This window comes from Pseudophryne corroboree, chromosome 4 (genome assembly GCF_028390025.1).
Source record: "Pseudophryne corroboree isolate aPseCor3 chromosome 4, aPseCor3.hap2, whole genome shotgun sequence".
Taxonomy (NCBI): Eukaryota; Metazoa; Chordata; class Amphibia; order Anura; family Myobatrachidae; genus Pseudophryne; species Pseudophryne corroboree.
In genome coordinates, this window is record NC_086447.1 from 62,363,473 (window position 1) to 62,381,967 (window position 18,495).

The 18,495-nt window shown below is 38.8% G+C and overlaps 16 non-coding genes across 16 annotated transcripts; all 16 read left to right on the forward strand.

Annotated features, from left to right (window-relative positions):
* Positions 1 to 62: 62 nt before the first annotated feature.
* On the forward strand, positions 63 to 134 carry TRNAA-UGC (transfer RNA alanine (anticodon UGC)). Its single transcript has one exon. It is a non-coding gene; the product is annotated as a tRNA-Ala (tRNA).
* An 875-nt stretch (positions 135 to 1,009) lies between these two features.
* TRNAA-CGC (transfer RNA alanine (anticodon CGC)) lies at positions 1,010 to 1,081 on the forward strand. Its single transcript has one exon. It is a non-coding gene; the product is annotated as a tRNA-Ala (tRNA).
* Positions 1,082 to 2,380: 1,299 nt separating this feature from the next.
* TRNAA-UGC (transfer RNA alanine (anticodon UGC)) lies at positions 2,381 to 2,452 on the forward strand. Its single transcript has one exon. It is a non-coding gene; the product is annotated as a tRNA-Ala (tRNA).
* Positions 2,453 to 2,805: 353 nt separating this feature from the next.
* Positions 2,806 to 2,877, forward strand: TRNAA-UGC (transfer RNA alanine (anticodon UGC)). The gene has a single exon. It is a non-coding gene; the product is annotated as a tRNA-Ala (tRNA).
* Positions 2,878 to 3,740: 863 nt separating this feature from the next.
* On the forward strand, positions 3,741 to 3,812 carry TRNAA-CGC (transfer RNA alanine (anticodon CGC)). Its single transcript has one exon. It is a non-coding gene; the product is annotated as a tRNA-Ala (tRNA).
* Positions 3,813 to 10,234: 6,422 nt separating this feature from the next.
* On the forward strand, positions 10,235 to 10,306 carry TRNAA-UGC (transfer RNA alanine (anticodon UGC)). Its single transcript has one exon. It is a non-coding gene; the product is annotated as a tRNA-Ala (tRNA).
* Positions 10,307 to 11,181: 875 nt separating this feature from the next.
* On the forward strand, positions 11,182 to 11,253 carry TRNAT-CGU (transfer RNA threonine (anticodon CGU)). The gene has a single exon. It is a non-coding gene; the product is annotated as a tRNA-Thr (tRNA).
* A 353-nt stretch (positions 11,254 to 11,606) lies between these two features.
* Positions 11,607 to 11,678, forward strand: TRNAA-UGC (transfer RNA alanine (anticodon UGC)). Its single transcript has one exon. It is a non-coding gene; the product is annotated as a tRNA-Ala (tRNA).
* An 875-nt stretch (positions 11,679 to 12,553) lies between these two features.
* On the forward strand, positions 12,554 to 12,625 carry TRNAA-CGC (transfer RNA alanine (anticodon CGC)). The gene has a single exon. It is a non-coding gene; the product is annotated as a tRNA-Ala (tRNA).
* A 353-nt stretch (positions 12,626 to 12,978) lies between these two features.
* On the forward strand, positions 12,979 to 13,050 carry TRNAA-UGC (transfer RNA alanine (anticodon UGC)). Its single transcript has one exon. It is a non-coding gene; the product is annotated as a tRNA-Ala (tRNA).
* An 874-nt stretch (positions 13,051 to 13,924) lies between these two features.
* TRNAA-CGC (transfer RNA alanine (anticodon CGC)) lies at positions 13,925 to 13,996 on the forward strand. Its single transcript has one exon. It is a non-coding gene; the product is annotated as a tRNA-Ala (tRNA).
* A 353-nt stretch (positions 13,997 to 14,349) lies between these two features.
* Positions 14,350 to 14,421, forward strand: TRNAA-UGC (transfer RNA alanine (anticodon UGC)). The gene has a single exon. It is a non-coding gene; the product is annotated as a tRNA-Ala (tRNA).
* Positions 14,422 to 15,295: 874 nt separating this feature from the next.
* TRNAA-CGC (transfer RNA alanine (anticodon CGC)) lies at positions 15,296 to 15,367 on the forward strand. The gene has a single exon. It is a non-coding gene; the product is annotated as a tRNA-Ala (tRNA).
* A 565-nt stretch (positions 15,368 to 15,932) lies between these two features.
* On the forward strand, positions 15,933 to 16,004 carry TRNAA-UGC (transfer RNA alanine (anticodon UGC)). The gene has a single exon. It is a non-coding gene; the product is annotated as a tRNA-Ala (tRNA).
* Positions 16,005 to 16,878: 874 nt separating this feature from the next.
* Positions 16,879 to 16,950, forward strand: TRNAA-CGC (transfer RNA alanine (anticodon CGC)). Its single transcript has one exon. It is a non-coding gene; the product is annotated as a tRNA-Ala (tRNA).
* Positions 16,951 to 18,250: 1,300 nt separating this feature from the next.
* Positions 18,251 to 18,322, forward strand: TRNAA-CGC (transfer RNA alanine (anticodon CGC)). Its single transcript has one exon. It is a non-coding gene; the product is annotated as a tRNA-Ala (tRNA).
* Positions 18,323 to 18,495: the final 173 nt, after the last annotated feature.

Here is an 18,495-nt window from a genome sequence, read left to right on the forward strand (position 1 = left end):
TAGTAGAACTTGAGTACTATGCAGAACAGCAATCGCTCGATATCAAAACACACCAACTCAAAGGGGATTTAGCTCAGTGGTAGAGCACATGCTTTGCATGTATGAGGCCCCAGGTTCAATCCCTGGCATCTCCATGTTTTGCAAAATATAGATTCTTACTTATCTGTATGTAACCTTTTCAGAAGAGCCCAAGACCAACAAATGCATGAATGCACTCTACAGTAATGGGCAAGAATTAACACCAATTATGAAAAATAATTGATCATTCTATTAAATGTGATGTAGCTCAGTGGTAGATGATATTCTGTGGATACTGTGTTTCCTTATTTAACCAGCAGTTGCCATATCATACCTACTGACATTCTCCAAACACTGATGTCAAGTATATGGTAATTATGAAACAGAGTTTTAATTTCACTGGGAAATGAACTATAAAAGCAGTAGTTTCATAAAAGAACAAATCACACGATACAGCAAAACTAATTGATTAAGAAGGACAGACATCTTTAAACACATTGTGAACCTATGGAGGATGGATTTGGGCTTGAATGTCAAGTAATTAGTGATCAATCAATGCATGAAAAGATAAACACATATCAACTCTGTACAAAATACTTGGTGAAGCCTTAGTCAGCAATGCCCAGGAGACAGTCATAGCCTGCATCCTATGTGCCCTTCTTCCAAGTTCTGACACTGCTGATAAAACAGAATGTAAGACTGTCCTCTACTTGGCAATACTTGATCAATATCCATGCCATTCATTACATAAGGTAGGGGATTCTGATGATAACCCAGACTCCGGTGAAGAAGTCTAACAGCAATTTAAAGTGTGGAATGATCATCTACTTGCATCCTCATCAGCTGTGGAAACTATGGTGTCCTTGAACTCTGGCAAAGTGTAATGGTTTTTATTGCTTTATACTCTGAGATGACCCTTAGAACACTAGAAAATAGTAGAACTTGAGTACAATGCAAAGCTGCAATCGAATGAGTACCACACTTTTTCACAGGGGTTGTAGCTCAGTGGTAGAGCGCATGCTTCGCATGTATGAGGCCCCGGGTTCAATCCCCGGCATCTCCATGTTTTGCAAAATGTAGATTCTTTCTTAACTTTATGTAACCTCTCCAGATCAACAAATGCATTAAAATACTCTAGAGAAATTGGAAAAGTTTCAATCAAACTATGAAAAATTATTGACCAGTCTATAAAATGTGATGTTGCTCAGTGGTAGATTATATTCCCCAGAATCTGTGTTTCCTCATTGAAATAAAAGTTATCATATGATACCTACAGTATCCTTGAAATCTATACAGCAAGGTATAATTGTTATCTTTGCTCCGTGCTCTGAGTTTAACCTTAGAACAGTGGAAGTAGTAGAACTTGAGTACTATGCAGAACAGCAATCGCTCGGTATCAAAAACACCTACTCAAAGGGGGTGTAGCTCAATGGTAGAGCGCATGCTTTGCATGTATGAGGCCCCTGGTTCAATCACCGGCCTCTCCATGTTTTGCAAAATATAGAGTCTTACTTATCCGTATGTAACCTCTTCAGAAGAGCCCAAGACCAACAAATGCATGAATGCACTCTACAGTAATGGGCAAGAATTAACACCAATTATGAAAAATAATTGATCATTCTATTAAATGTGATGTAGCTCAGTGGTAGATGATATTCTGTGGATACTGTGTTTCCTTATTTAACCAGCAGTTGCCATATCATACCTACTGACATTCTCCAAACACTGATGTCAAGTATATGGTAATTATGAAACAGAGTTTTAATTTCAGTGGGAAATGAACTATAAAAGCAGTAGTTTCATAAAAGAACAAATCACACGATATAGCAAAACTAATTGATTAAGAAGGACAGACATCTTTAAACACATTGTGAACCTATGGAGGATGGATTTGGGCTTGAATGTCAAGTAATTAGTGATCAATCAATGCATGAAAAGATAAACACATATCAACTCTGTACAAAATACCTGGTGAAGCCTTAGTCAGCAATGCCCAGGAGGCAGTCATAGCCTGTATCCTATGTGCCCTTCTTCCAAGTTCTGACAATGCTGATAAAACAGAATGTAAGACTGTCCTCTACTTGGCAATACTTAATCAATATCCATGCCATTCATTACATAAGGTAGGGGATTCTGATGATAACCCAGACTCTGGTGAAGAAGTCTAACAGCAATTTAAAGTGTGGAATGATCATCTACTTGTATCCTCATCAGCTGTGGAAACTATGGTGTCCTTGAACTCTGGCAAAGTGTAATGGTTTTTATTGCTTTATACTGTGAGATGACCCTTAGAACACTAGAAAATAGTAGAACTTGAGTACAATGCAAAGCTGCAATCGAATGAGTACCACACTTTTTCACAGGGGATGTGGCTCAGTGGTAGAGCGCATGCTTTGCATGTAAGAGGCCCTGGGTTCACTCCCCGGCATCTCCATGTTTTGCAAAATGTAGATTCTTTCTTAACTCTATGTAACCTCTCCAGATCAACAAATGCATTAAAATACTCTAGAGAAATTGGAAAAGTTTCAATCAAACTATGAAAAATTATTGACCAGTCTATAAAATGTGATGTTGCTCAGTGGTAGATCATATTCCCCAGAATCTGTGTTTCCGCATTGAAATAAAAGTTATCATATGATACCTACAGTATCCTTGAAATCTATACAGCAAGGTATAATTGTTATCTTTGCTCCGTGCTCTGAGTTTAACCTTAGAACAGTGGAAGTAGTAGAACTTGAGTACTATGCAGAACAGCAATCGCTCGGTATCAAAACACACCAACTCAAAGGGGATGTAGCTCAGTGGTAGAGCGCATGCTTTGCATGTATGAGGCCCCGGGTTCAATCCCTGGCATCTCCGTGTTTCGCAAAATATAGATTCTTACTTATCTGTATGTAACCTCTTCAGAAGAGCCCAAGACTAACAAATGCATGAATGCACTCTACAGTAATGGGCAAGAATTAACACCAATTATGAAAAATAATTGATCATTCTATTAAATGTGATGTAGCTCAGTGGTAGATTATATTCTGTGGATACTGTGTTTCCTTATTTAACCAGCAGTTACCATATCATACCTACTGACATTCTCCAAACACTGATGGTAATTATGAAACAGAGTTTTAATTTCACTGGGAATGAACTATAAAAGCAGTAGTTTCATAAAAGAACAAATCACACGATACAGCAAAACTAATTGATTAAGAAGGACAGACATCTTTAAACACATTGTGAACCTATGGAGGATGGATTTGGCCTTGAATGTCAAGTCATTAGTGATCAATCAATGCATGAAAAGATAAACACATATCAACTCTGTACAAAATACCTGGTGAAGCCTTAGTCAGCAATGCCCAGGAGGCAGTCATAGCCTGTATCCTATGTGCCCTTCTTCCAAGTTCTGACACTACTGATAAAACAGAATGTAAGACTGTCCTCTACTTGGCAATACTTGATCAATATCCATGCCATTCATTACATAAGGTAGGGGATTCTGATGATAACCCAGACTCCGGTGAAGAAGTCTAACAGCAATTTAAAGTGTGGAATGATCATCTACTTGTATCCTCATCAGCTGTGGAAACTTTGGGTTCCTTGAACTCTGGCAAAATGTAATGGGTTTTATTGCTTTATACTCTGAGATGACCCTTAGAACACTAGAAAATAGTAGAACTTGAGTACAATGCAAATCTGCAGTCGAATGAGTACCACACTTTTTCACAGGGGATGTAGCTCAGTGGTAGAGCGCATGCTTCGCATGTATGAGGCCCCGGGTTCAATCCCCGGCATCTCCATGTTTTGCAAAATGTAGATTCTTTCTTAACTCTATGTAACCTCTCCAGATCAACAAATGCATTAAAATACTCTAGAGAAATTGGAAAAGTTTCAATCAAACTATGAAAAATTATTGACCAGTCTATAAAATGTGATGTTGCTCAGTGGTAGATTATATTCCCCAGAATCTGTGTTTCCGCATTGAAATAAAAGTTATCATATGATACCTACAGTATCCTTGAAATCTATATGATATGGTCATGTAAAATAATTGAAGAACATTGAAGTCTCTTTGGTAGATTTATTGCATTGTGAAGTTCACAGGGCTCACGATAAAAGAATATCATGAACTGCACATTGACACGTTGATTTCATCTTATATACTTTCATCATAGCATTACATGATCTAATCAAATTAACAAGCCAATCATATACATAGACCAATTACATTTCAAATATCAGAATATATTATAATTTATAAACTCCCCTTATGGGGGATTTCCAATTAATTAGCTCAGCATCTTGTGATTATGACTGTTACATTAAAAATATACTTTTACCTTCAACATACTTTCGACTTCCCTTTTCTATAGGATACTAGCTAACCACAGTCTATGAAATACTGTAAAGCTAGACTAACTTCCTTAATTGCTACTAAAATCAAAGTTTCTGCAAACATATAAGAATCACATTTAAAGCAACAGTTTCTTTTAAGCAATAGACAAACTGACATCCAGCTTCCATTTTGTGTATTCACTTATCTATATCATTCCTCTCTCTGCCAATATACTTGGCACTCTAATACACAAATCAGAAGGTTCAATTTCACAATTTCTAATGAGGGTTAGGTAGACGCACAACATAGGAAAAAGGTAGGTTCACGGGGATGGGCCTGGCGCCAATGCTCACCGCACCGGACGGGAATCCCTGTTCTTTTTATAGGAACCTTCTGGTGTTGGCTAAGAGGGTGTTGACACAGTTAGGTGAAACTCGCTTGTATTTCATGTCTAACATACTCATCCTGATTCATTTCTACCCTGTTATCCAGTCCATAAGTAAAATTAACAAGCTGTGTACTTTCCCTACCTGCCTGATCCTCCTCTAAAGCCTGGTATATGGGCTCAGCTTCCTGGAGTTGTAAACTTTCATAAGATTTGCTCATGTCAGCATATACCACCGGTCTTTCCTGCTGCCCCTGACTTGTTCCCTGAGTCACCTGTTCTAGTGGAACCTCATCATCTACCACCACAATGGTCATTTCATGGTGCACTTTCAACCTTTTAAATCCTTTACCACATTGTACACAGACTACTGGTCCACACTTGATGGTAAGATATATGATTCCTACAATCAGTGCAGCAAACACAATGTACTGCAATACTCCAGAAAAAAGCTTTGCAATACTTCCTCCTAGCCATCCAATTGGATCCCAACCTTCACTAGCACCTAACCTTATCATTTCCTGCTGCAACTCTCCCACCTTGCTCAGATGAGCACTTATTTCAGCTCTGTGATCTTCAATATAAGTACAACATTCTTGTCCTACCACTGCACACGTGCCCCCTTCTGCTGCCAACAGCTGATCCAGTGCCATCCTATTTTGTAAAGCCACTTTTCTTACTTGAGCCAGCTCTTCCACTGTCTGATTGATTGAAACGACCAATTCCCCTACCATCTGATCTAGTACCGTTAAGGTTTGGGACACAACTTTTTCCACCAAATAGATAGTGGACAGAGGAAACAAAGTTCCAGCCGTACGTTCACCATCAGAAAATCTGAAAGATACATATCCTTTTTTCACTTCTCTTTTACTGAGATGTCTTAAATATGTCAGGTCACTTGGCACCAAGTCATGCTCTATAGGAATACTGAGGAGAGTACACATTGTCCTTTAGCACCTAAGGGAATCCATGAGTATGCCCATTTTCCACAAACCCAATACATACCCTTAGGCAGAGGCATCCCAAAAGTTTTGGTATAAATGAGCCTTATGTATATCATAAAGTACCCTGTGTTATTACCATTGGCATCTCCACATGTGCTGTTATCAAGTGTACACCTTTCTCTGTAGTTGGTATAAAGTATCGTTAGGTGTTAATGCCCCATTTGCATCTATGGAATGCCAACAGGTTTTGAGATTCTTGAGGGAGCATCTACCGGACATCTTTACTACAAATGTGGCTCCAGTATAGTTAGTGTACCCTAGGTTTGGGCTTTTTACCTGTAATATTTTTTCCTTGTACACATATGGGTGGGACTTTTCATTAACACTTAAGCAGAATTCAGGTTTCCCTTTGGCTGCAGATACCTGCAGAGCGGGCGCATACAGCAAGCCTGCGTCTAAGACATCCAAATATGGGAAGTCTACTATATTCTGTACTTTAGGTGTATTATTGGCACAACTGCGACTACCATTCTTTCGCTTATGGCAGGACCAATCTCTGTCTATCATGTCAGCTGTGCTTATGTAATGAGCCAGGAGGGGTATACCTGCATCTACACTGATGGGTAGGTGGGTACAAATACAACATTTGCTTGTGTTGAGAGCCTTTGCAATTTTACTGTGCATTGCTATCATGGAATTACCTGTAAATTCTCCTCCATAATCATTCTTTTGTAAGGCCCTACACACGTGTCTTGAATAACGCTTCATTGTAAGATGTTACATTACCTGTTTGACTGGTCACATTGTTAACAGACCCTGGAATGTATATACAACACTCAAGCGCAACGAGTATGATTGTAATCAGACATGCCCATGAGAGAATGCACCCCCATAGTCCACGGTCTGGCCTTTGGCCTATCAGCATCATCCTGTTGAGCATTGTCTTTGTTGTCCTTGATCTTCACAGTACTCTTCTAGGAGTTATGTACCCTCCACAGAGATACTGCGTTGGCAAGTGGCTCAAGGGATTATTATGCCCGAACCACTCACTTGCTGGTTTTACTGGTGAAGTGCAGAGGAGTCTTGGAGAATATCTTCCACATGTGCTGTCTCAGGAGGCGTGACTTTTCTGCAGTGGGTGGAGTGGATCCATGAAGTCTTCTCCTTTATCTTAACAGCAGTTGGGGTTGTCAACAAGACTTGGTAAGGTCCTTCCCACCGGTCTGTCAGCGAGCCCGATCTCAGGAAATTTCTGACCATCACCTCATCACCAGGATGTAGATTATGACAAGCACCTTCCACATGGATTGGTTGTGTGCTGGTCACAGTAGCTTGGATCTTCTTTAGCTGGTTGCTTTGGAAGCTGAATGACATCAATTTGTATAACTTGGATAGGACCAGTTGTCTGGGGAAGATGTGAAGGTATAGTCTTAAATTGTTCTTCCAGCATTCCTCTGCATGGGTCAGTCCATGGGACATCTGTGCCAATGCTGGCAAGAGTGATTTTTGGGCAACAGTTTTACCTTCAGAGCTGTGCCACAAGCCTTCATTGCATTTTCCCTCTTTAGTCCTTTCCTGTAAATAACAAGCTTTTTGCATTTTGATTAATGTTTGTTCATTTAGTATACATATATCTTTAGTAAACATGTAAACATTTTTATTACAATTTATTTTCGTGCTGCTACCTTGGCAGTTATTATCAGCTTAGTCAGGGTATGTTAAGCAAGCACGAGGGGTTACACTTTTCTCCCCCCATTCCTCTCTCTGAAACCCATCAGTTTCATTAACCATTTGTAAAGTAGCAGACTTCAAAATATTACATTTGACCAGGGTAATGGTGGTAGAAATAATGAGGACCAGTTCCCATTCTGGTAAGCGTGCCACAGTGTCATGCCGAGTTTTCTGACAAGTTAGTAGAGCTGCTATTATTATTATTTTGCTTTGCAGGGATTTCTGTTAGCATGGTTTGCTATACAATATGAGGTGAAATTACATTATATGCCTTAATTAAAAACTAATATATTTTATTCTTCTCTGGAACTGTCCTGCCCAGCACGGTCTGCAGGTCAAATTAACAACGTATTATCTGCAGTTGGTTTCTACAGAATTAACAAACAATTTCAGCTCGACAGCGCAAGTATCGAGTTGATCAGACTGGACACCTGCCTGTTTCACGCTAAAACGGTCTATGTCTAGGGGTGGTACCTTTCTGTTGCCCACCCAGCCATATTACCAGTGACTTCAGCAACTTTAACTTGTTTCTAACTTTATTGAACACCAAGTTATCTTCATGGTGTACTGCTAAGGTTGTCAAATCCTCTGGGACTTGTGTGCGCCACAGTAGATCATTAATGGTCAACCAATTTTTGATATGCGATCTAAGACCCTCAACAAAAGCAATGGTCAACATGGTAAAAGGTTTCTTGTGATCAAATATCTCTTTTATTTGTCCATAATTTTGTACTTCTGGTTTGAACCTTACCCAATAATCTCTGGTATGTTTTCTCTGTAGGTCTCTGAGAAACATCTTTTCTTACTCTATTTGTATCCTGTGTGTTTGAAATGGATGTTTTCTCACCCTTCTTCTTTAGTGAGTGCCTTTAATTCTTCAGTTGTTAATAAACCAGTAAACAATTGTACCATATTACTATGTGTAAATGAATGTGTCTTATACAGCCGTACTAGCTTGATTAACTTACTTTGGCTTTCTCCTATAATGGTTACATTTTTCTAGGGTCCAGGGCACATGGATTGACCATAACTTGCCCTCATCAGTAGTTACTACTCTTAGTGGAGCACGTAAAAGTGTTTGTTGCTGTGCTACCTTACTTCATGTAATTCCAGTTGCAGTCATGTTATCTGGGTGTATGTTGGCATAATTTGCACCCCTTTTTTTTTTTTCCTTTCCCTTTTTAAGTGGAACACATTCATTGTCTTCATTTCTCTCTAAACAATGATATCTGTGCTAAATAGGCAGAAGGGGGAATATAACGAGATGTTTCTAGCCATAATGTATATACCTTCCATTCTTCAGCCTTTTTCCCTTAATTTACTTAATTCTATCCACTTGTCTATGCTAAAGGTTCCTATGAATGATCTATCAAGGTATTTTGCATGCCATCTCCTGAGAAATTTCACAGCCACACTCCCATGTCTCTGATACATCACACTCGCTGGACTGCCGTGCGGGATCTCTAACATAGAAGAGCCCTTCGGTGTGGACATCTCTTGACCCATTGTAATGGCTAATCTTTATTTTACAGTCCAGCCTCAATGTCCAATACAATGGTAAACAGGGACGCTCCCCTTGTTTAGAGAGATATTACTCCACTTAGGAAACCTCACCACCTCGTCAGGTGCCACGGCTCTGAACAGGCACACGTGTTCCACACTCTGCTAAGCTTGGCCTTATAGTGTACAAGGTGCTTTTCACAGTGGGTGAGTATCCCTGATACTATCCAGCATAGGAGAGTTTAACCGGAGCCTCTCTCCTACCTGGGCCCTGTCCAGAATCTGCCGGCGTAAAGCCTCGGCCAATCACACTCATAATCACTCACAGACTTCACGCTTAATTTAGCAAGATATGGCAGGCAAAAGATCCCATAAAATCATTAAATATGATAATGACAGAAATTACAATCTTAACACTCTATACTAATCACTGCATCTGGTAATAAAATGCAGTTAAAATCATTTTGGTTCCATACTCACAATCTCCAAAAAGACTTCAAGGAGTTACAAGCCAACAATAACACACAAAGTCAGCAGACCGAGGCAGGGACACATGGAGCAGAAGTAAGATAACAGCTCTTACCTATGGCCACAGTTGATCCAGGTGTCCCGGCTCCAGCCCACCTTCCTTCTTCGTGTGTCAATGTTGGGTTGATCTCGGTGGCACAGACCTCCAAAATGATATGGTCATGTAAAATAATTGAAGAACATTGAAGTCTCTTTGGTAGATTTATTGCATTGTGAAGTTCACAGGGCTCACGATAAAAGAATATCATGAACTGCACATTGACACGTTGATTTCATCTTATATACTTTCATCATAGCATTACATGATCTAATCAAATTAACAAGCCAATCATATACATAGACCAATTACATTTCAAATATCAGAATATATTATAATTTATAAACTCCCCTTATGGGGGATTTCCAATTAATTAGCTCAGCATCTTGTGATTATGACTGTTACATTAAAAATATACTTTTACCTTCAACATACTTTCGACTTCCCTTTTCTATAGGATACTAGCTAACCACAGTCTATGAAATACTGTAAAGCTAGACTAACTTCCTTAATTGCTACTAAAATCAAAGTTTCTGCAAACATATAAGAATCACATTTAAAGCAACAGTTTCTTTTAAGCAATAGACAAACTGACATCCAGCTTCCATTTTGTGTATTCACTTATCTATATCACTATACAGCAAGGTATAATTGTTATCTTTGCTCCGTGCTCTGAGTTTAACCTTAGAACAGTGGAAGTAGTAGAACTTGAGTACTATGCAGAACAGCAATCGCTCGGTATCAAAACACAGCAACTCAAAGGGGATGTAGCTCAGTGGTAGAGCGCATGCTTTGCATGTATGAGGCCCCCGGTTCAATCCCCGGCATCTCCATGTTTTGCAAAATACAGATTCTTACTTATCTGTATGTAACCTCTTCAGAAGAGCCCAAGACCAACAAATGCATGAATGCACTCTACAGTAATGGGCAAGAATTAACACCAATTATGAAAAATAATTGATCATTCTATTAAATGTGATGTAGCTCAGTGGTAGATGATATTCTGTGGATAATGTGTTTCCTTATTTAACCAGCAGTTGCCATATCATACCTACTGACATTCTCCAAATACTGATGTCAAGTATATGGTAATTATGAAACAGAGTTTTAATTTCAGTGGGAAATGAACTATAAAAGCAGTAGTTTCATAAAAGAACAAATCACACGATACAGCAAAACTAATTGATTAAGAAGGACAGACATCTTTAAACACATTGTGAACCTATGGAGGATGGATTTGGGCTTGAATGTCAAGTAATTAGTGATCAATCAATGCATGAAAAGATAAACATATATCAACTCTGTACAAAATACCTGGTGAAGCCTTAGTCAGCAATGCCCAGGAGGCAGTCATAGCCTGTATCCTATGTGCCCTTCTTCCAAGTTCTGACACTGCTGATAAAACAGAATGTAAGACTGTCCTCTACTTGGCAATACTTGATCAATATCCATGCCATTCATTACATAAGGTAGGGGATTCTGATGATAACCCAGACTCTGGTGAAGAAGTCTAACAGCAATTTAAAGTGTGGAATGATCATCTACTTGCATCCTCATCAGCTGTGGAAACTATGGTGTCCTTGAACTCTGGCAAAGTGTAATGGTTTTTATTGCTTTATACTCTGAGATGACCCTTAGAACACTAGAAAATAGTTGAACTTGAGTACAATGCAAAACTGCAATCGAATGAGTACCACATTTTTTCACAGGGGATGTAGCTCAGTGGTAGAGCGCATGCTTCGTATGTATGAGGCCCCGGGTTCAATCCCTGGCATCTCCATGTCTTGCAAAATGTAGATTCTTTCTTAACTCTATGTAACCTCTCCAGATCAACAAATGCATTAAAATACTCTAGAGAAATTGGAATAGTTTCAATCAAACTATGAAAAATTATTGACCAGTCTATAAAATGTGATGTTGCTCAGTGATAGATTATATTCCCCAGAATCTGTGTTTCCTCATTGAAATAAAAGTTATCATATGATACCTACAGTATCCTTGAAATCTATACAGCAAGGTATAATTGTTATCTTTGCTCCGTGCTCTGAGTTTAACCTTAGAACAGTGGAAGTAGTAGAACTTGAGTACTATGCAGAACAGCAATCGCTCGGTATCAAAACACACCAACTCAAAGGGGATGTAGCTCAGTGGTAGAGCACATGCTTTGCATGTATGAGGCCCCGGGTTCAATCCCCGGCATCTCCATGTTTTGCAAAATACAGATTCTTACTTATCTGTATGTAACCTCTTCAGAAGAGCCCAAGACCAACAAATGCATGAATGCACTCTACAGTAATGGGCAAGAATTAACACCAATTATGAAAAATAATTGATCATTCTATTAAATGTGATGTAGCTCAGTGGTAGATGATATTCTGTGGATACTGTGTTTCCTTATTTAACCAGCAGTTGCCATATCATACCTACTGACATTCTCCAAACACTGATGTCAAGTATATGGTAATTATGAAACAGAGTTTTAATTTCAGTGGGAAATGAACTATAAAAGCAGTAGTTTCATAAAAGAACAAATCACACGATACAGCAAAACTAATTGATTAAGAAGGACAGACATCTTTAAACACATTGTGAACCTATGGAGGATGGATTTGGGCTTGAATGTCAAGTAATTAGTGATCAATCAATGCATGAAAAGATAAACACATATCAACTCTGTACAAAATACCTGGTGAAGCCTTAGTCAGCAATGCCCAGGAGGCAGTCATAGCCTGTATCCTATGTGCCCTTCTTCCAAGTTCTGACAATGCTGATAAAACAGAATGTAAGACTGTCCTCTACTTGGCAATACTTAATCAATATCCATACCATTCATTACATAAGGTAGGGGATTCTGATGATAACCCAGACTCTGGTGAAGAAGTCTAACAGCAATTTAAAGTGTGGAATGATCATCTACTTGTATCCTCATCAGCTGTGGAAACTATGGTGTCCTTGAACTCTGGCAAAGTGTAATGGTTTTTATTGCTTTATACTGTGAGATGACCCTTAGAACACTAGAAAATAATAGAACTTGAGTACAATGCAAAGCTGCAATCGAATGAGTACCACACTTTTTCACAGGGGATGTGGCTCAGTGGTAGAGCGCATGCTTCGCATGTAAGAGGCCCCGGGTTCACTCCCCGGCATCTCCATGTTTTGCAAAATGTAGATTCTTTCTTAACTCTATGTAACCTCTCCAGATCAACAAATGCATTAAAATACTCTAGAGAAATTGGAAAAGTTTCAATCAAACTATGAAAATTTATTGACCAGTCTATAAAATGTGATGTTGCTCAGTAGTAGATTATATTCCCCAGAATCTGTGTTTCCGCATTGAAATAAAAGTTATCATATGATACCTACAGTATCCTTGAAATCTATACAGCAAGGTATAATTGTTATCTTTGCTCCGTGCTCTGAGTTTAACCTTAGAACATTGGAAGTAGTAGAACTTGAGTACTATGCAGAACGGCAATCGCTCGGTATCAAAACACACCAACTCAAAGGGGATGTAGCTCAGTGGTAGAGCGCATGCTTTGCATGTATGAGGCCCCGGGTTCAATCCTTGGCATTTCCATGTTTTGCAAAATATAGATTCTTACTTATCTGTATGTAACCTCTTCAGAAGAGCCCAAGACCAACAAATGCATGAATGCACTCTACAGTAATGGGCAAGAATTAACACCAATTATGAAAAATAATTGATCATTCTATTAAATGTGATGTAGCTCAGTGGTAGATTATATTCTGTGGATACTGTGTTTCCTTATTTAACCAGCAGTTACCATATCATACCTACTGACATTCTCCAAACACTGATGTCAAGTATATGGTAATTATGAAACAGAGTTTTAATTTCACTGGGAATGAACTATAAAAGCAGTAGTTTCATAAAAGAACAAATCACACGATACAGCAAAACTAATTGATTAAGAAGGACTGACATCTTTAAACACATTGTGAACCTATGGAGGATGGATTTGGGCTTGAATGTCAAGTCATTAGTGATCAATCAATGCATGAAAAGATAAACACATATCAACTCTGTACAAAATACCTGGTGAAGCCTTAGTCAGCAATGCCCAGGAGGCAGTCATAGCCTGTATCCTATGTGCCCTTCTTCCAAGTTCTGACACTACTGATAAAACAGAATGTAAGACTGTCCTCTACTTGGCAATACTTGATCAATATCCATGCCATTCATTACATAAGGTAGGGGATTCTGATGATAACCCAGACTCCGGTGAAGAAGTCTAACAGCAATTTAAAGTGTGGAATGATCATCTACTTGTATCCTCATCAGCTGTGGAAACTTTGGGTTCCTTGAACTCTGGCAAAATGTAATGGGTTTTATTGCTTTATACTCTGAGATGACCCTTAGAACACTAGAAAATAGTAAAACTTGAGTACAATGCAAATCTGCAATCGAATGAGTACCACACTTTTTCACAGGGGATGTAGCTCAGTGGTAGAGCGCATGCTTCGCATGTACGAGGCCCTGGGTTCACTCCCCGGCATCTCCATGTTTTGCAAAATGTAGATTCTTTCTTAACTCTATGTAACCTCTCCAGATCAACAAATGCATTAAAATACTCTAGAGAAATTGGAAAAGTTTCAATCAAACTATGAAAATTTATTGACCAGTCTATAAAATGTGATGTTGCTCAGTAGTAGATTATATTCCCCAGAATCTGTGTTTCCGCATTGAAATAAAAGTTATCATATGATACCTACAGTATCCTTGAAATCTATACAGCAAGGTATAATTGTTATCTTTGCTCCGTGCTCTGAGTTTAACCTTAGAACATTGGAAGTAGTAGAACTTGAGTACTATGCAGAACGGCAATCGCTCGGTATCAAAACACACCAACTCAAAGGGGATGTAGCTCAGTGGTAGAGCGCATGCTTTGCATGTATGAGGCCCCGGGTTCAATCCTTGGCATCTCCATGTTTTGCAAAATATAGATTCTTACTTATCTGTATGTAACCTCTTCAGAAGAGCCCAAGACCAACAAATGCATGAATGCACTCTACAGTAATGGGCAAGAATTAACACCAATTATGAAAAATAATTGATCATTCTATTAAATGTGATGTAGCTCAGTGGTAGATTATATTCTGTGGATACTGTGTTTCCTTATTTAACCAGCAGTTACCATATCATACCTACTGACATTCTCCAAACACTGATGTCAAGTATATGGTAATTATGAAACAGAGTTTTAATTTCACTGGGAATGAACTATAAAAGCAGTAGTTTCATAAAAGAACAAATCACACGATACAGCAAAACTAATTGATTAAGAAGGACAGACATCTTTAAACACATTGTGAACCTATGGAGGATGGATTTGGGCTTGAATGTCAAGTCATTAGTGATCAATCAATGCATGAAAAGATAAACACATATCAACTCTGTACAAAATACCTGGTGAAGCCTTAGTCAGCAATGCCCAGGAGGCAGTCATAGCCTGTATCCTATGTGCCCTTCTTCCAAGTTCTGACACTACTGATAAAACAGAATGTAAGACTGTCCTCTACTTGGCAATACTTGATCAATATCCATGCCATTCATTACATAAGGTAGGGGATTCTGATGATAACCCAGACTCCGGTGAAGAAGTCTAACAGCAATTTAAAGTGTGGAATGATCATCTACTTGTATCCTCATCAGCTGTGGAAACTTTGGGTTCCTTGAACTCTGGCAAAATGTAATGGGTTTTATTGCTTTATACTCTGAGATGACCCTTAGAACACTAGAAAATAGTAGAACTTGAGTACAATGCAAATCTGCAATCGAATGAGTACCACACTTTTTCACAGGGGATGTAGCTCAGTGGTAGAGCGCATGCTTCGCATGTATGAGGCCCCGGGTTCAATCCCCGGCATCTCCATGTTTTGCAAAATGTAGATTCTTTCTTAACTCTATGTAACCTCTTCAGATCAACAAATGCATTAAAATACTCTAGAGCAGTGGTTCTCAAACTCGGTCCTCAGGACCCCACACAGTGCATGTTTTGCAGGTAACCCAGCAAGTGCACAGGTGTATTAATTACTCACTGACACATTTTAAAATGTCCACAGGTGGAGCTAATTATTTCACTTGTGATTCTGTGAGGAGACCTGCAAAACATGCACCGTGTGGGGTCCTGAGGACCGAGTTTGAGAACCTGTGCTCTAGAGAAATTGGAAAAGTTTCAATCAAACTATGAAAATTTATTGACCAGTCTATAAAATGTGATGTTGCTCAGTGGTAGATTATATTCCCCAGAATCTGTGTTTCCGCATTGAAATAAAAGTTATCATATGATACCTACAGTATCCTTGAAATCTATACAGCAAGGTATAATTGTTATCTTTGCTCCGTGCTCTGAGTTTAACCTTAGAACATTGGAAGTAGTAGAACTTGAGTACTATGCAGAACGGCAATCGCTCGGTATCAAAACACACCAACTCAAAGGGGATGTAGCTCAGTGGTAGCGCGCATGCTTTGCATGTATGAGGCCCTGGGTTCAATCCCTGGCATCTCCATGTTTTGCAAAATATAGATTCTTACTTATCTGTATGTAACCTCTTCAGAAGAGCCCAAGACCAACAAATGCATGAATGCACTCTACAGTAATGGGCAAGAATTAACACCAATTATGAAAAATAATTGATCATTCTATTAAATGTGATGTAGCTCAGTGGTAGATTATATTCTGTGGATACTGTGTTTCCTTATTTAACCAGCAGTTACGATATCATACCTACTGACATTCTCCAAACACTGATGTCAAGTATATGGTAATTATGAAACAGAGTTTTAATTTCACTGGGAATTAACTATAAAAGCAGTAGTTTCATAAAAGAACAAATCACACGATACAGCAAAACTAATTGATTAAGAAGGACAGACATCTTTAAACACATTGTGAACCTATGGAGGATGGATTTGGGCTTGAATGTCAAGTCATTAGTGATCAATCAATGCATGAAAAGATAAACACATATCAACTCTGAACAAAATACCTGGTGAAGCCTTAGTCAGCAATGCCCAGGAGGCAGTCATAGCCTGTATCCTATGTGCCCTTCTTCCAAGTTCTGACACTGCTGATAAAACAGAATGTAAGACTGTCCTCTACTTGGCAATACTTGATCAATATCCATGCCATTCATTACATAAGGTAGGGGATTCTGATGATAACCCAGACTCCGGTGAAGAAGTCTAACAGCAATTTAAAGTGTGGAATGATCATCTACTTGTATCCTCATCAGCTGTGGAAACTTTGGGTTCCTTGAACTCTGGCAAAATGTAATGGGTTTTATTGCTTTATACTCTGAGATGACCCTTAGAACACTAGAAAATAGTAGAACTTGAGTACAATGCAAATCTGCAATCGAATGAGTACCACACTTTTTCACAGGGGATGTAGCTCAGTGGTAGAGCGCATGCTTCGCATGTATGAGGCCCCGGGTTCAATCCCCGGCATCTCCATGTTTTGCAAAATGTAGATTCTTTCTTAACTCTATGTAACCTCTCCAGATCAACAAATGCATTAAAATACTCTAGAGAAATTGGAAAAGTTTCAATCAAACTATGAAAAATTATTGACCAGTCTATAAAATGTGATGTTGCTCAGTGGTAGATTATATTCCCCAGAATCTGTGTTTCCGCATTGAAATAAAAGTTATCATATGATACCTACAGTATCCTTGAAATCTATACAGCAAGGTATAATTGTTATCTTTGCTCCGTGCTCTGAGTTTAACCTTAGAACAGTGGAAGTAGTAGAACTTGAGTACTATGCAGAACAGCAATCGCTCGGTATCAAAACACACCAACTCAAAAGGGATGTAGCTCAGTGGTAGAGCACATGCTTTGCATGTATGAGGCCCCCGGTTCAATCCCCAGCATCTCCATGTTTTGCAAAATACAGATTCTTACTTATCTGTATGTAACCTCTTCAGAAGAGCCCAAGACCAACAAATGCATGAATGCACTCTACAGTAATGGGCAAGAATTAAAACCAATTATGAAAAATAATTGATCATTCTATTAAATGTGATGTAGCTCAGTGGTAGATGATATTCTGTGGATACTGTGTTTCCTTATTTAACCAGCAGTTGCCATATCATACCTACTGACATTCTCCAAACACTGATGTCAAGTATATGGTAATTATGAAACAGAGTTTTAATTTCAGTGGGAAATGAACTATAAAAGCAGTAGTTTCATAAAAGAACAAATCACACGATACAGCAAAACTAATTGATTAAGAAGGACAGACATCTTTAAACACATTGTGAACCTATGGAGGATGGATTTGGGCTTGAATGTCAAGTAATTAGTGATCAATCAATGCATGAAAAGATAAACATATATCAACTCTGTACAAAATACCTGGTGAAGCCTTAGTCAGCAATGCCCAGGAGGCAGTCATAGCCTGTATCCTATGTGCCCTTCTTCCAAGTTCTGACACTGCTGATAAAACAGAATGTAAGACTGTCCTCTGCTTGGCAATACTTGATCAATATCAATGCCATTCATTACATAAGGTAGTGGATTCTGATGATAACCCAGACTCTGGTGAAGAAGTCTAACAGCAATTTAAAGTGTGGAATGATCATCTACTTGTATCCTCATCAGCTGTGGAAACTATGGTGTCCTTGAACTCTGGCAAAGTGTAATGGTTTTTATTGCTTTATACTGTGAGATGACCCTTAGAACACTAGAAAATAGTAGAACTTAAGTACAATGCAAAGCTGCAATCGAATGAGTACCACACTTTTTCACAGGGGATGTAGCTCAGTGGTAGAGCGCATGCTTCGCATGTACGAGGCCCTGGGTTCACTCCCCGGCATCTCCATGTTTTGCAAAATGTAGATTCTTTCTTAACTCTATGTAACCTCTCCAGATCAACAAATGCATTAAAATACTCTAGAGAAATTGGAAAAGTTTCAATCAAACTATGAAAATTTATTGACCAGTCTATAAAATGTGATGTTGCTCAGTGGTAGATTATATTCCCCAGAATCTGTG